The sequence below is a fragment of the Polypterus senegalus genome, chromosome 8, assembly GCF_016835505.1.
Source record: "Polypterus senegalus isolate Bchr_013 chromosome 8, ASM1683550v1, whole genome shotgun sequence".
NCBI lineage: Eukaryota > Metazoa > Chordata > Cladistia > Polypteriformes > Polypteridae > Polypterus > Polypterus senegalus.
Genome location: NC_053161.1, coordinates 1,235,690 through 1,249,925, shown reverse-complemented (window position 1 = coordinate 1,249,925; position 14,236 = coordinate 1,235,690).

Genomic DNA, 14,236 nt, shown 5'->3' with positions numbered 1-14,236 from the left:
TTAAACGTTTTGAAGAATCGGCGCTCTAAGCTTACAGATGGCTTAACGTCTATTACAGAGCTGATTGTGTGGCGATCGGTTACTTGGAGAAAGAAAAGCAAGGACTGCAGGGGCGGCCACGCCAATATATACTGAATATAAAACAGAAAGAGAAAATAACGACACAGCTAAAAACGCAGCGGCAAATTTCGACAAAAGTGATTCACACACATAGAGCACATAGAAGATCACATACAAAACAAAGCATTTAACGTGCTACTTTAATTACAATGGGATTTGTGAAACTGGTTAATTAAACGATTTTAAGATGAAGTTTATGATGTTCTACTTTAATGACAAAATAAACTATATGATTAAAGTGGAAATGTCGAGATTGAAGTTGATATTTCGTGCTTTTTCCTCACTGTGTGCCTTTTTCTCTGTACCCTAATAAGCTTTCATATAACAGACAGTGGGCTTACAACACGGCTTTTCACAGCGACTTTGATATGTGACTTCTTTTTTATTTCCGGCACTGTGCGATTTGTGAATGTGAGCTTTCAAGTTTCTCCAATACGCTATGTCACTTGATCAACTTCCTTTTGTTGATTATACCACGGTTTATTTGAACAAATAGTATGTTTTTCATTTTCCTCCACTTGGTGTCCGCTGAAATTCTTATATTTTCCCCCGTGCTTTTCCCATTGTCTTTTCACAGAAGGCTGCGCTTAAGGGCGATTTATATTGATTTGCATATTCAAAGAGGTGTAATTCTGGGAGGAGTTGGGGCGTTACATAAAGCGTGCACGAGCGTTACTTTTCACGCTGATCGGGATTTATGTAGCAGAAGAACGTGGAAGTACACACAGGTTCCTGCATCTGGATTTTTCTGTACGTAAGCACATTTTGGCTTTTGTGCTTACGCCATGTTATAGTGCGAATTCTACGCACGGCGTTATACATGAGGCCCCTGGTCTGGAGCATTCAGGCATATGTTAGCACAATGCCAAGTAGGAAAGATTTCAGCAATGATCATCATCCTAGGAAGGGTTTTAAGGCCATTTCCAAACAATTTTAAGTCCATCATTTTATAGCGAGAAAGATTATTCATAAGAGAAAACATTCAAAATTGTTGCCAATCTTCCCAGTAGTAGACATCCCAAAAACTTCACCCCAGTTTTAGTCTATTCAAATTCTCTGTGTGTGTCTAGCAACATTTACACAATAAAATGGAATATCAAATCACCTATAACACATACTAAACAAAGTTAATGTTTCAACAGTAACACATCAAATACATATTGCTTCCACATCCATAAAGTGATTATGTTCACTTCTGTACACAATAGTAACATATTAAAACTCAACAGTAGCAACTCAAACATTTTTGGATCCAACCCTTCAAACCCAGCTTCAGGTTACAGCAGCTTCAGCGTTGCATTTCTATTTTGGTTCTCATCATTTGATTTATGATTTTTGGATTTCCCGTCTTTACCCCTCTCTTTTGTACCCCTGTTGTGAGCCTAGGCTGTTTTTATTTTGAGATTTATTGAATTGGTTTGCTTTTAAGAGTTGCACTTAGGGCAAACCTATTTGTCCTTCTTTGGTCCTACTTTGCTTTTCTTGTTCTGCTTTTTTGTAATCCTTCCAATAAATTTCTTAAATTATGAAGGAATGTTGCTTTATTTATCTTTTTATCTTTATTAAGTTTCCCCCTCCTCCATTTTGGAGATTTTGAGACTTTGAACTTCAAAGAAATCTTAGTCCCATTTTTGCCCTTAAAGCCTGCCTGTTGAGTTGGGTCTTGGCTTCCTGGGGTGTGGGCAATCCAAACCTGAAACTAGGGCAGTTCTGGCCTTTTCTGTGGATTCTTTGGTGGCCTGCTTCCCTTTTTAAATAATCGTAACAAGTAGCAGTTGAACATGAAAAAATAGCTTGCTGATAAAAGATAGAAGACAAAAAAAGAGAAATCTAAAAGAAATCATAATTGAAGAGGAAATGAACAGTTATTTTCACAATAGTAGCAGCATCACAGGAGATAGATGGCCAGAGAGCAGACACAGGAGGACAGTCCCAAAATGTGTGGAAGAAGGTTTTCCTAGTGTTAACTGGGAAAAAATTGCACTCACTACTCTAGACCTCGCAAAACAAAATGCAATCTAGAAGTAAAACAATTTATGCTAATTAAACAGTAATGTTTGTGCTGGTAATTTGTCTGAGGCAAGTTAAAAAGTTTAAAAATAGTACACCAGCACAAAGGAGCAGATGAGGGAAGGTCAGAAATCTACTTTCACATTATTGGAATGGGGCCCATCCAGCATTGTGTAAGAGGACATACTGTACACAGCAGAAATAGGAGCGAGCTGAAGAGGCAGTGAAACTGCACCAATGTCACAATGTTCCCAAGCAGCAGAAATGCACTAAACATGGATTGGCACATTGTTATGACTAAAATCCATTTTATTCTGTACACCTCAGAAAGATACAAATGCTATATTAATAGCCAACTCTAAGATGGCCCAATGCGCGTGTGCGGGACTGGCTGGACTGTCTAAGGATGTTTCCTGCCTTATAAGCATGCCTGTAGCCGCTGCGTCTAGATTGGACAAAGTGGACACATAAAATGGATGGATGGGTCACAGCAATTCCTTACTGTTAAGCATGAAGCATTGAGGCAAAGTTTAATTATTGGACTGCAAAAGCACAGAGCTTTCATTCCGCTAAATGTCCTTCAGCCTGCCAAAAAGGATTCTCAGGAAAATATATTGCTTATGGAAAAAGCATTATGTCAGACAAGCAGAGTACATGGCGCGTGGTGTGTAAGTATTCAGGTCACGGAGCCAAGCTGTCATATAATTTATTATGTCAAGTGTCTCGCCACTACTAGCAGTGAACAGAAGTGTAGCCATCTTTTGTAAAGCCCTAAGACCCAAACAGTAATTTCATGTCTGTAGTAGTGTCTCCCGCTTTGGTTAACCGCTTTGTCTAGTTTCATTTAAGAGGAATCACACTACAAACTTCCAAATTATAATCCAGATTAACTCTTTGCTTTACAGCAAGGTGTACTGAATATTCCAATATTCCATAGATGCTGCCCACAGACATTGAGATATAATGAAAGTCTGTACTTGTAACCAGTTGATTGGAAACAGATTTTTAATACTTGTTTGTGCATGAGTAGAGATGTACTCATTTTTTGATGGGGTTATTTTTACTTAGGCGATAATTTAAATTTGTTCTTGTGAATTACATTCTATTAGTCTACATCTCATTTTTTTATCAGCTGTAAACGGCTGAGGTGGCTGCAAACATCTTGTCATTTCTGGTAGACAGCATGTGAGCTGTATGGTTTATCCTTGCACTGTTATACTAAAAGTATTCAAAAGAAAAGGAGAAATTTACATAAAAGGGATTGTTCAATCTATACAGTCTAACAGTTAGTCATTCAAATAACTGAACTGGCATAAAATTATTCAGTTGAAGTTCCACCTGTGAAAATGTGAAGTATAAAAAATTATTTTAAATCACATAAACAAGAATGTCCTGTCTTACTGGTCAGATTATTTAGATTCTACTTTTGGCCCACAAAGGTCTGAGGAACGGGACAACTACAAAAGACTACTAGGAGTTTTTTTGCCAGTCATTCTTTCTTAAGCTTTCCTGCTATCTGTATTATTTTGTTCTTATTTGTGATGCAAACCAAATTCTTGGACATGAGTTATTGCATAATGTTTCTGTAGGTGTCTGTCAGGTTGTTTGGATGTTGTGATTTGTGTAGCACCATCCTGATGTTCTTCCTATGATGTGTATCATCATTTTTTTAATTTTTATTTCTTCCGGCAATTTTCTCCCATTGTTATATATTAATGTGTGTTTATGTGTTTTATTGTTTTTTATGCTGTCTTTACATTTCACTTTTTTTTTTGATGTTATTGATTTTACTGAAATCACACATTACATACAAATAGATACATTTTTACAAAAATAAGATCAAAAACAAATCAACCCTACCCATGAGAAAGAGAGTATGGCCGGCAAAGTAAAACTTAAAGCTAATAAAAATAAGTAGATAGATTAATAAGTGAATAAAGATAAATGGAGAAGAAAAAGAGATGGGGTGAGAATCCGTTTCCTCGGTACTTTAAAAGTTTATTCTAAAATATTATTGATTAGATCCTGCCAGGTTTTGAAAACGTTCTGCACAGATCCTCTAAGTGAGAATTTTATTTTTTCCAGTTTCAAATAGTATAAAACATCAGTTACCGACTGACTTAGAATAGGAGAGATGGATTCTTCCTGTTGAAAAAGATAGGCCTGCCTGCCAATAGTGTAGTAAAGGCAATCACAGTTTGTTTGTCCTTCTCCACTTTATGCCCATCTGGAAGAACACCAAACACAGCTGTCAATGGGTTAGGAAGGATTTTGACATCAAGGCTGTCTGAAATACATTTTAAAAAAAGTAAATCAAACCACTAACAACAGAATTAGAATCCTTAGATTAAAACGAAGGGGATTTAAAAAGAAGGAGATTTTGATTTTCACCTATAAATAAAAAATAAAGACAATAGGAATTCATTGTTTATGTTCATTAAGTTAAACTAACTTTAAGCATATCTATAAAATGAAAAGTTAACTGATTGACTCACACACTCACTCAGAAGCAAATATACTAATTTCTGTTTAATTTAAAAACTTTGGCAAGATTAAAGATCTAGGGCAGTAGGTATCAACTAAGAACAGATACAGTAAGTCAATATTTCAGTATTTAGTGGTAGAAACAATTGCTACAATAGAAAAACTAAATACCCCAACATCTAATAAAATGCCTTAACTGTTCTGACTGAAATTTGATGTTGATATAAAATTTGTGGAACTTTTTTTTTTTTTAATTTATTGATAAACATTTTATTTGTCAATTTGCGAGTAGGGTATGTTAACTCACTATGTACATGGTCAATGCAGTGCTGAGATGGAGCTTACCAGAATATGCAAAAGATGACCACTAGCAGAAACAATTGGCAGGGTACACAAATTATGGTACTAACCAACAGGGTAGATGGACGAGTGAAATAGGAGAGGGCAGGAAAAAGACATGTATGGCATATAGTGTGAGCTGTGAAGTGAATGAAAAAATGTTTGGTGAAGCCCAAAGAATATGTGGTCAGCAACAACACTAAAAAGAGCAAGTGTAGGTACCACGTGCTGTGGCTGTGAGAGTAGATATTGGAAGGCGTAGGTACGCAGAGAGATATAGAGAGCAAATTGGTGTTCTAGGGGCCAAGATAGGACAGGAGCGACATTGTGTCTTGGTCAGTTGAAATACTAAGAAAACTCAGCTAACAGGTAACCAAAGGCCAAAAGACACTGTACATCTTTTTATGTGTTCTTTTCTGTATAATCTTTAATTGTCTCCTGTTTTGGGCCTCACTCCTTCATAAAATGTTCTTTTCTTGATTGTTAGGACTCCCATGTTTTCTTTCCTCCGCACACAAAGAAGACACTACATCTTGTGCTATTTTAGTGCTGCTGGACCTTAATGCTTTTGTTACTGTGGACCATGAATGTGCACTGCTATGGTTTGTGTCCTACTAAAAATGTAGATCTATGTTGGTTAACATAGGTGATGATTTCTCCCAGCCAGTTCTGCTTATACAAGGTGTATCACAAGTCTCTATTCTGGTCCCCTTATTATTTGCCTTATATCTGCTCCATATTTCAAAAACATGGTGTCAATTACCATTGTTATGCTGATGATATCCAGTTTTATCTTAAAGTTAGCCCTGATATTATCTGTAAAAAACAAAAAAAAATGTATGGAGTGTATTGATGATATTAAACTTTGGATGGTGTAAAATTTCCTCCAACAGAATGAAAATAAAACAGAGGTCATCTTTTGCCCTACTTCTTTTGCTAATGAAACTGGCAATCACTTAAGCTCACTGACAGAAAAATGATGCTGTCAGGACCCTGGGTATCATCTTTGAGCTGCCACTAAGTTTTAACAAACAAATCTCCCCATTAGTAAAGTCCACCTTTTACCAACTGAAGCAGATCTCAAAATTAAAATCCTTTCATTCACAGAAGGATTTGGAAATAGTGATTCTTGCTTTTATTACATTTCAGCTAAATTATTGCAATTCTCTACATGTGGGATTGCCCAAATTTGCCTTGTTGCACCTTCAACTACAAATACGGCAGCCAGATTTCTAACCAGCACTAGAAAAAAAGAGCATATTTCATCTGTACTGGCCTCTCTCCATTGACTACCGGTGAGATTTCAGACTGATTTAAAAATTTTATTGTTTGTTTTTAAGGCCTTGCATGGTTTCACCCCAGCATACATTTGTGATCTCCTTCATCCTTTCTTGAGAATGAGGGCATCTGCTCAATTACTCCTTGTAGTTGCAAGATCACGGCTGAAGTCTAGCGGTGACGGGGCTTTTTCAGTTCTTGCTCCTGGGCTTTGGAACGATTTGCCATTCCACATCAGATCTTCACCTTCTATTGTTTTTAAGACTTGGTTAAAACACCACTTTTTCTCTTCCTCCTTTCAATGGGGTAAGGTAGTCGGGAGGGGGAGGATGGAAATTAAGTAGTCATTGACAAACTGCTTTACATAACTATTTGCTTTACGGTAGTCTTACTGTATATGTTCTTTTGTACAGTACTTTGGTACAACTTTTGTTGCTTTTAAATGTGCTTTTATAAATAAATTTAACATGACTTGGTTTGACTACAATACATTTAAAAGCAAAAAATAACTCCAAAATTTAAAAACACTCACTTCATTACATGGGCCTATAAATGTCATTGGTCTTTGTTATAAGTTAAAGCAAAACACAATTTGTGTAACTTCATTGGCTGGCTATTGCTTTTGGAGTAAATCCATGTCAAGAAATTTTTAAAAACATATTACAAAAAAAACAGAAGCTTGATCATAACAACTGATGTAAAACACAAAAAATAAATGGTTGAGTGAACGACATAAACAAATGAAAATTTGAAAAACCTAATGATAATAATATATGCTCAAATTTTACATTATTCCTACTGATTACCTGGTTCAACTGAAAAAAATTGTACTTTCCTGTAAAATGGTGTTTTGCATGTCAATAGGAAAAGCAGGAATTGATCTAAATAACTAACCGGCATCATAGCGACGAATGGTTAAAAGTAAAAGCAATTCTTTAGTGGGGAGTTAAGGCATATGAAGAGTAATTGAACAGAGCACCAAACAGCATTTGTACATTGCAGCGTTAACACTAATAGAAAGTGAAAGCACACACTTTCATAAGTAAGAAAGAATTTATCTTAAGTACAGGTAGGCTGCTGACTTGAAAGCGTTAAATAGAGGGTTAACTGTGATACATGGAGAGGGGTCTTGCAAGTAAGTGAATAACAATAGGAGTGCAAGTTAGTAAAACTAACTTGGGGTGGAGTGGTGGCTCTGAATCTAAGAAGGTTGCCTGTTCGAATCCCCGTCACTGCCAAAAGAGATTCTACTCTGCTGGGCCCTTGAGCAAGACCCTTAACCTGTAATTGCTCCAGGGGCGCTGTACAATGGCTGACCCTGTGCTCTGACTCCAAGGGCTATGCGAAAACTAACAAATTCCTAATATAAGAAATTGTATAAGGCGAAATAAAGAAGAAACAAAAAAAAAAAACAGGGAAAATAGAGTTAACTTCAAAGAAATACAAACAGCAGGCAGTTCAGGAGGGTGTTATTACAGGAGCTTAAGGAGCCATAAAATTGGTGGACCTGACCCAGGTGTCCTTTAGAAAGATAGTGTGCACCCCTAAGGGGGCACAGGAGGAGAATTCAGACCGGGTAGGTAGAGGCGCAAGGCACAAGGCAAAGGTTGCACACTGTCCACGGGCATCAACTCCACAATTGTAAGTGTCAAATCATTTTCAGGTCGCTACGGAGTTGAACGGTGTCTCTGAAGATTCTGAGGTGTTAGGCAGGCATTATGTACCCAATGGGCCACCTAAAAAGCAGTCCCTAGAAAGAGAGAGGTTGTGAAAGTGGGGGGGCTCAGGGGAACTGAAGTATGGGTTTTCTCCAGAGACAGAAAGTTTTGTATGGTGTGTTGCCATCCAGATGCAAAGAAGGAAAACCTGCCTAGAAGGGTTGATAGGTTCTTGGCCAGAACAATGGTGGATTCAGTTGTCATTGTTCATGTTGGAACATATGACATACATAAGGGTAGTCTGTCAGTTCTGCAATTAAAATTTAAAGAGTTAGGTGCCAGGCTGAGTTGCAAAACTGACAGGGTAGTCTTCTCTGAAGTTCTACATGTACCATGCAGCACTCCAGGTAAGACTGAGGAGATTAGAAAGCTTAACATGTGGCTCAGATCTTGGTGAAGGATAGAAGGGTATCGGTTTAGGGGTGTTGGAGCTACTTTTGGACTAAATGAGACCTGTTCTGCCTTGACAGGTTACATTTGAACTAGAGGGGCACCTATGTGTTGGGGAGGCATATGTGCAGTAGGTTAGTTGATGATTATATAAACTAGAGAATGAGGGGCAGGGAGTTTAGGACAGACCAGGTTTAGAACTGTACCTGAAGGGGTGAACAATACTGTAAAAATTAACATGCATAGTAACATAGATTCTAACCCACAGTTTAAGTGTAAAATTAAAATAAGTAACATGTTAAAAATAGCTTGACTTAATTCCAGAAGCATTAGAAATAAAACAAGGAAGTTGGAGTTGAATATAGCCAAGTGTAATTATATTATAGCAATAATAGAAACCTGTCCTAAATAAAAAGATGATGATGAATATACCATACATGATTACACATTTTACAGGAATGACAGACAGAACAGAAGATGAGAAAGGATTGTCATTTATGCCAAGCAGAATTTAAATTCATCTCTTTTTCAGTTGGATGATAAACCACATCTTAGTGAGGACATCTGGATTCATCTGAAAAACATTAGGGATAGAAGCCACTCCCATGAAGCCAGATGCATAATGTGGCATGGCCAGTGGCTCATTCCAACTAGTCTACAGCTCACCCCAACAAAATCAAACAGGTTTTATCAAACAGAAAATTAAACAGATGCAGTAGAAGGTTGGCACACACTCACTACATGAGACATAGTCAGTGATTTTCAGTGTTTTAAACTGACAAAGTCCAGTGACAAGATAAGTAAAGTCTGACATATCCCATGACTAGAAGTAATTTGATGTTGGTTTTAGCTGTAAAAGGTCACCATAGTATTATGTTGAAAATGCAAATATTTACAGTAAGTTATTGTATTACAACATACACTTTAGACAAAGATAAAGCCAAATGTTTTTATAGTATTGATCAGTTCTGATGCCAAATTGTATCAGTGTTTCTCGTGTAAAGTGTCCTGTGGTAACAGATGCTATTACTGGCATAATGTAAAATTAAGAATAATTGATCAAAGAGTGAGAGTTGGAATTTTAATTTGTGCTTACCATAATTATTTTTTATGCCCATCTCTCTAAGCCAGCTTGGCTAACACATATATCAGAAACAGCTTTGTGCCATTATTTGTATTTAGCCACTTCATGCAAAGTCTAAAATAAACATTCAAACCAAGAGGTGATGGATAAAAATAAAATCTAAGGATGGGCTTAATCACTGTAGGATCAAACAAACGTTTTGTTTCAAGCCATCATATCTAAAGCGTTAAATAATAGCAGCATATCGTTACATAAAAATAAGGTCTGATGGTAACCTTAGTCACAAAAGGCCCATCCAAAGGTTCAAAGGTTTAATACTAAGTGTAAAAAATATGAATTATGTGATTTATGAAACAGTTCTGAGGGTCAAAGTCTTACTGTAACTAGAAAGACAAAAGGCACAACCAGTTTTTTTAAACAGAAGCTAAAGGAGAATCCAGATAATGTGTGTTATAGATGTTTGTGCCTTTTCTTTGCAAGGAATTGTTATAAATATGATTGAAGATTAAAGTTTCACTTTATAAAATTATTTTCACTTGATATAATTTATAATCATATTAGAAGAATTAAACAAATACAAATATGAAACATTATTTCTAAGCAGGCAAACCCTACTTGGTCCCTTACCTCTCCAACTTCAGACATTACAGTGTCAAGCACACTGGATTAAACAGCCTTACATTTTCTCAATATGCCAACCTAATTTTGGCAAACTTAGTTTGTGGATCCACAAGTAATGCCTAAAAGTAAAAATGTAACATTAATTGTATTTTTTGGCTCAATATGTTGGGAATTCTTATAAAGATGTGATCATTAACAATTATAAAAGCCTCTAAAAAGCATTTTGTTACAGATGCTGTGATAAAGTTTTTGTGTAAAATAGCAAATGTTGAGTATATTTGAAATGTAGCAGGCTGATCAGCAATTGGATATTTAATTATTGAGTTAGAAAACGTATGACACCCCTTAAAGTCAAAAAGTGGTTGCATGATAATACCCATGATTCATTGATACATTTTCATAATCCACTTTTTTCTGATGAAGGTGTCTATTAATCAAATGTCTGCCTCATGTATGTCCAGGGTATGATGTTGAATTGCATCCAACCCTGCAAGTGTCCCTCCAACTTGCAGGGAAATCATCAAGATTGGTGGCAGGATTGGCACTTCAGTCACAGTAAAGAAAAGTTCATGTAAGCTCCGCATTTCAGTGGTGGCACCGAAGTGTACAGACATGGTACTGGCCAGATCTTGTAGGTGGGTACACCTTTTTTTGGTCTGGTCATTCAGATGGCGGTCATACTCGGAGAGTAGCTGTTGCTGTCGCGGATCGGCTCCTTCCGATGGTGTCTGATGTCACTCTTTTCAACAAGCATATTGTTGAAAATACTCTCTGGGTGCCTTGTCTGTTGTCTCAGTGTATGCTCCAATAGCATTGAGTGATGTTTCGGTGAGAGAAACATTTTATTCTAAACTTTGCTTGGTGGTTGATGGGCGCCCATGAGGTCACATTGCTTTGGTTATGGGTGACTATAATGCAACCACTGGCACAGACAGGGCTGGCTATGAGGATTGTGTCTGTCCGCATGAGTCTGGCGACCATGGTGAAGTGGCTCCATGTTCCTTGACTTTGCAAATAGCCAAAGCTGCAGGGATCTGTGGTATCCAGGGTAAACTTCTCCAGGCTGGTGTTAAGGCTGTTCTCCTGGCATTGCAAGCAATCTTTGCTTCCGTTTGGGAGACGGGCATCATCCCAAATGACTGGAAATCCGGGGGACAGGGGGATAACATTGCTCTCTATGCTGGGTAAGGTCCTTGCTAGGGTCATCCTCAAAAGGATTGGTGATCACTTGCTCACCTACCAAGGACCAGAGCAGCCTGGTTTTATGCCTAAAAACCATCGACTGCATCTTGGAACTGAGGGTTTTCAAGGAGCACAAACGTGAATAGTGAACGTGAGTTTCATTGCAGCCTTTGTCGATTTTTGTGAAGAATTCTCAGTTGATTGAGCTGCCCTGTGGAACATCCGGAGACTTTGTGGTATCTCTTCAAAATTTCTCAATATCATGGCTGGCCTGTACACTGGTACTGTGAGTGCTGTGCAGAGTGGAGGCAGAACCTCTGCATTTTCCCCAGTTGATTTTGGGGTTTGTCAGGGGTGTGTTCTTGCTCCTACTCTGTTCACTGCTTGTATGGACTGGGTGTTGGGCAGGGTCATGGTGTCCAGTGCCTGTGGGGCATCTATTGGTGAAAAGAGACTGAGCGAGGAGTCTGAGTGTCTGGGCTTGCGCATGTCCTGGATAAAAACCATGATCTAGGCCCTAATTGACCTCTTGGGCACAGCCATCAGCAATGTGTCTGTCTGCGGAGAGAGTGTTGACCTTCTTGAGAGGTTTACTTACTGAGGAAGCGACATTCATGTCTCTGGTGACTCTTCCTGTTAAATCATTAGACATGTTGGGAGAGCATGGTGGGTCATGAGGTCGCTGGAAAGGGGTGTGTGGTGCTCCCGATATCTTTGGAAAAGTCTGTAGAGATCTGGCACTTCCCGTTTTGTGCTATGGTTGCGAGATATAGACACTATCCAGTTACCTGATACAAAGAATGGACTCCTTCAGTACTATGTTTCTTCAGAGAATCCTTGGGTAACACTGGTTTGACTTTGTGTTGATTGAGTGGTTGCTCATGGAGTCCCAAATGAGGCACATTACCTGTATTGTGAGGGAGTGTCAGTTACAGCACTACTGCCATGTGGTGCGATTCCCCAAGGGTGATCTGGCTTGGAAGATTCTCAGTGTTGAGGACACGAGTGGCTTGACCAGGCGAAGGGGATGCCCACTTAACACCTGGCTGTGACAGATTGGTGGTCATTTCCAGAGGGTGTAACTGGACCATGTGTCTGCCCTGGGGTTGCCAACAAGGATCCCAAGCTGTTTCCTCGTCTGGTGGGTGTAGCAACTCACTGTACCAGTGCCTGCTACCCAATCTGACTTGACCTGACCTGACTACCTCATGTGAATTTTCTCTGGGCTCTTCAGACCCCTCTAGTGGTTCACAGCAAAGCTGTTTACTTGTGCTATTAAACCTACCCTCCTGACAGAAAGATAGTCCTTCCTGGATGACAACCTGATTTGCACATTTTCTTTTTGGAGCTCCAATTCTACTATGACCTTGAAAGATATGAAGCAGTCATGAAAGTAAATAAATTCTTAGATGAAAAAGCTATGATTGGAACGCTAAGACATGTATTTACAGTTCACTCTTTTGGAAGAATTTAGCTAACATAACTCCATATACAGAAGAAATGGCAAAAGGTGGATTCAATTCAGTCTTTTCTTATTCTTCACTCTTCATTTAGGACAAGCTTAGAATGCTTACAGTATGTAAATTTAAAAATATATACATATGTGTTAAAAATATATAAATATGCATTAGGAAAACAGTAAATGAGAAGTCAAATACTTGGTTTCAGTTGTTTCTAGAAGAAGAATAAAAATGAACAATAAATAAAATGCAAAATAAATCAACTACCTGAAGTCAGAAAATGAGGTCGCTAAAACTTTAACAACGAATAACGGTGCTCCCTAGAGGAAATACACTTCTAAGGAGTCCAAAGTTCATTGGTAAAGTCAAAGCTGATGAAAGGCAATATCTACAATATCTGGGCACATTCTGGGGTCCACACCTTAAGCATAATAACAACAATTCTGATGGTACTGTGTTGTGTCCGTCTTACCTGTAATGTCGCATTCACTTTTTTACATTTTATCCATAAACAATAGTAACAGCCTTATTGATCATAGTTTAAGAATATCCAAATGTTCAACTTTTACTTGTCTTTCTGTAGCATGACACATGAGAGTGCGTGTCTTCAGTCTTCTCAGTCAGAAGGACAATCATCTCAGCAGCACTCCATCAAAAAAGCATTTATGGAAGAGTGGCTAAACAGAAGCCATTCTTGCCAAAAAGCATTTACAGGACTTTGAGAGCATGGAGGAAAAAGATTTTCTGATGAAACAAAACTTGAACTGCTTGGGCAGAACTCCAATCACTTGGTTAGGTGAAGACCGGGCACTGCTCAACACCATCCTTACAGTGAAGCACATTGGTGGCAACATCATGCTATGGGGTTGGACCTTAGTAGCATGGGTATGGAGACTGGTCAAAATTGAGGGAAGGATGAATGTAGCAAAATGCAGAGAGGTCCTTGAAGAAACCCTGCCTGAGACTGCAAATACCTCATACTGGAGTGACATTTCACCTCTTCAACACAACCATGACCTGAAGAATACAGCCAAGACAATGCTGGAGGGGCTTCAGGACAAGTTTCTGACTGTCTTTGAATAGCCCAGCCAAAGCCCAGACTTATACAACATCTGTGGAGAGACCTGAGGATGTCAGTTTACAGATGTTTCCAATCCAGTCTAACAGAGTTTGAGAAGATCTGGTAAGAAGATTGGGATAAACTGCCTAAATGCAAAGCTTGTAGAGACTTACCCAAGAAGACTCGAAGGATTAATTGCTGCCAAAGGGGTTTCAAAAAGTATTGATTACTCACATGCTTCATTTTTGATTTTTAATACACTTACAAACTTTCCAGAAAACATTTTTTCACTTAGTTATTTGTTATTGAGTGAACAATGATGGGTTAAAATAGCAAATGCATCCATTTAAAATGAAATCTACAACACCGTGAAATGTGTGTAAAGTGAAGGGGTCTGAATAACTTCTGAATCCACTGTAGGATAATGTTTGAATTTCTCACACAATAAATTAATTTTAACGCATTTTATGATATCAGTTTTCAACTATTC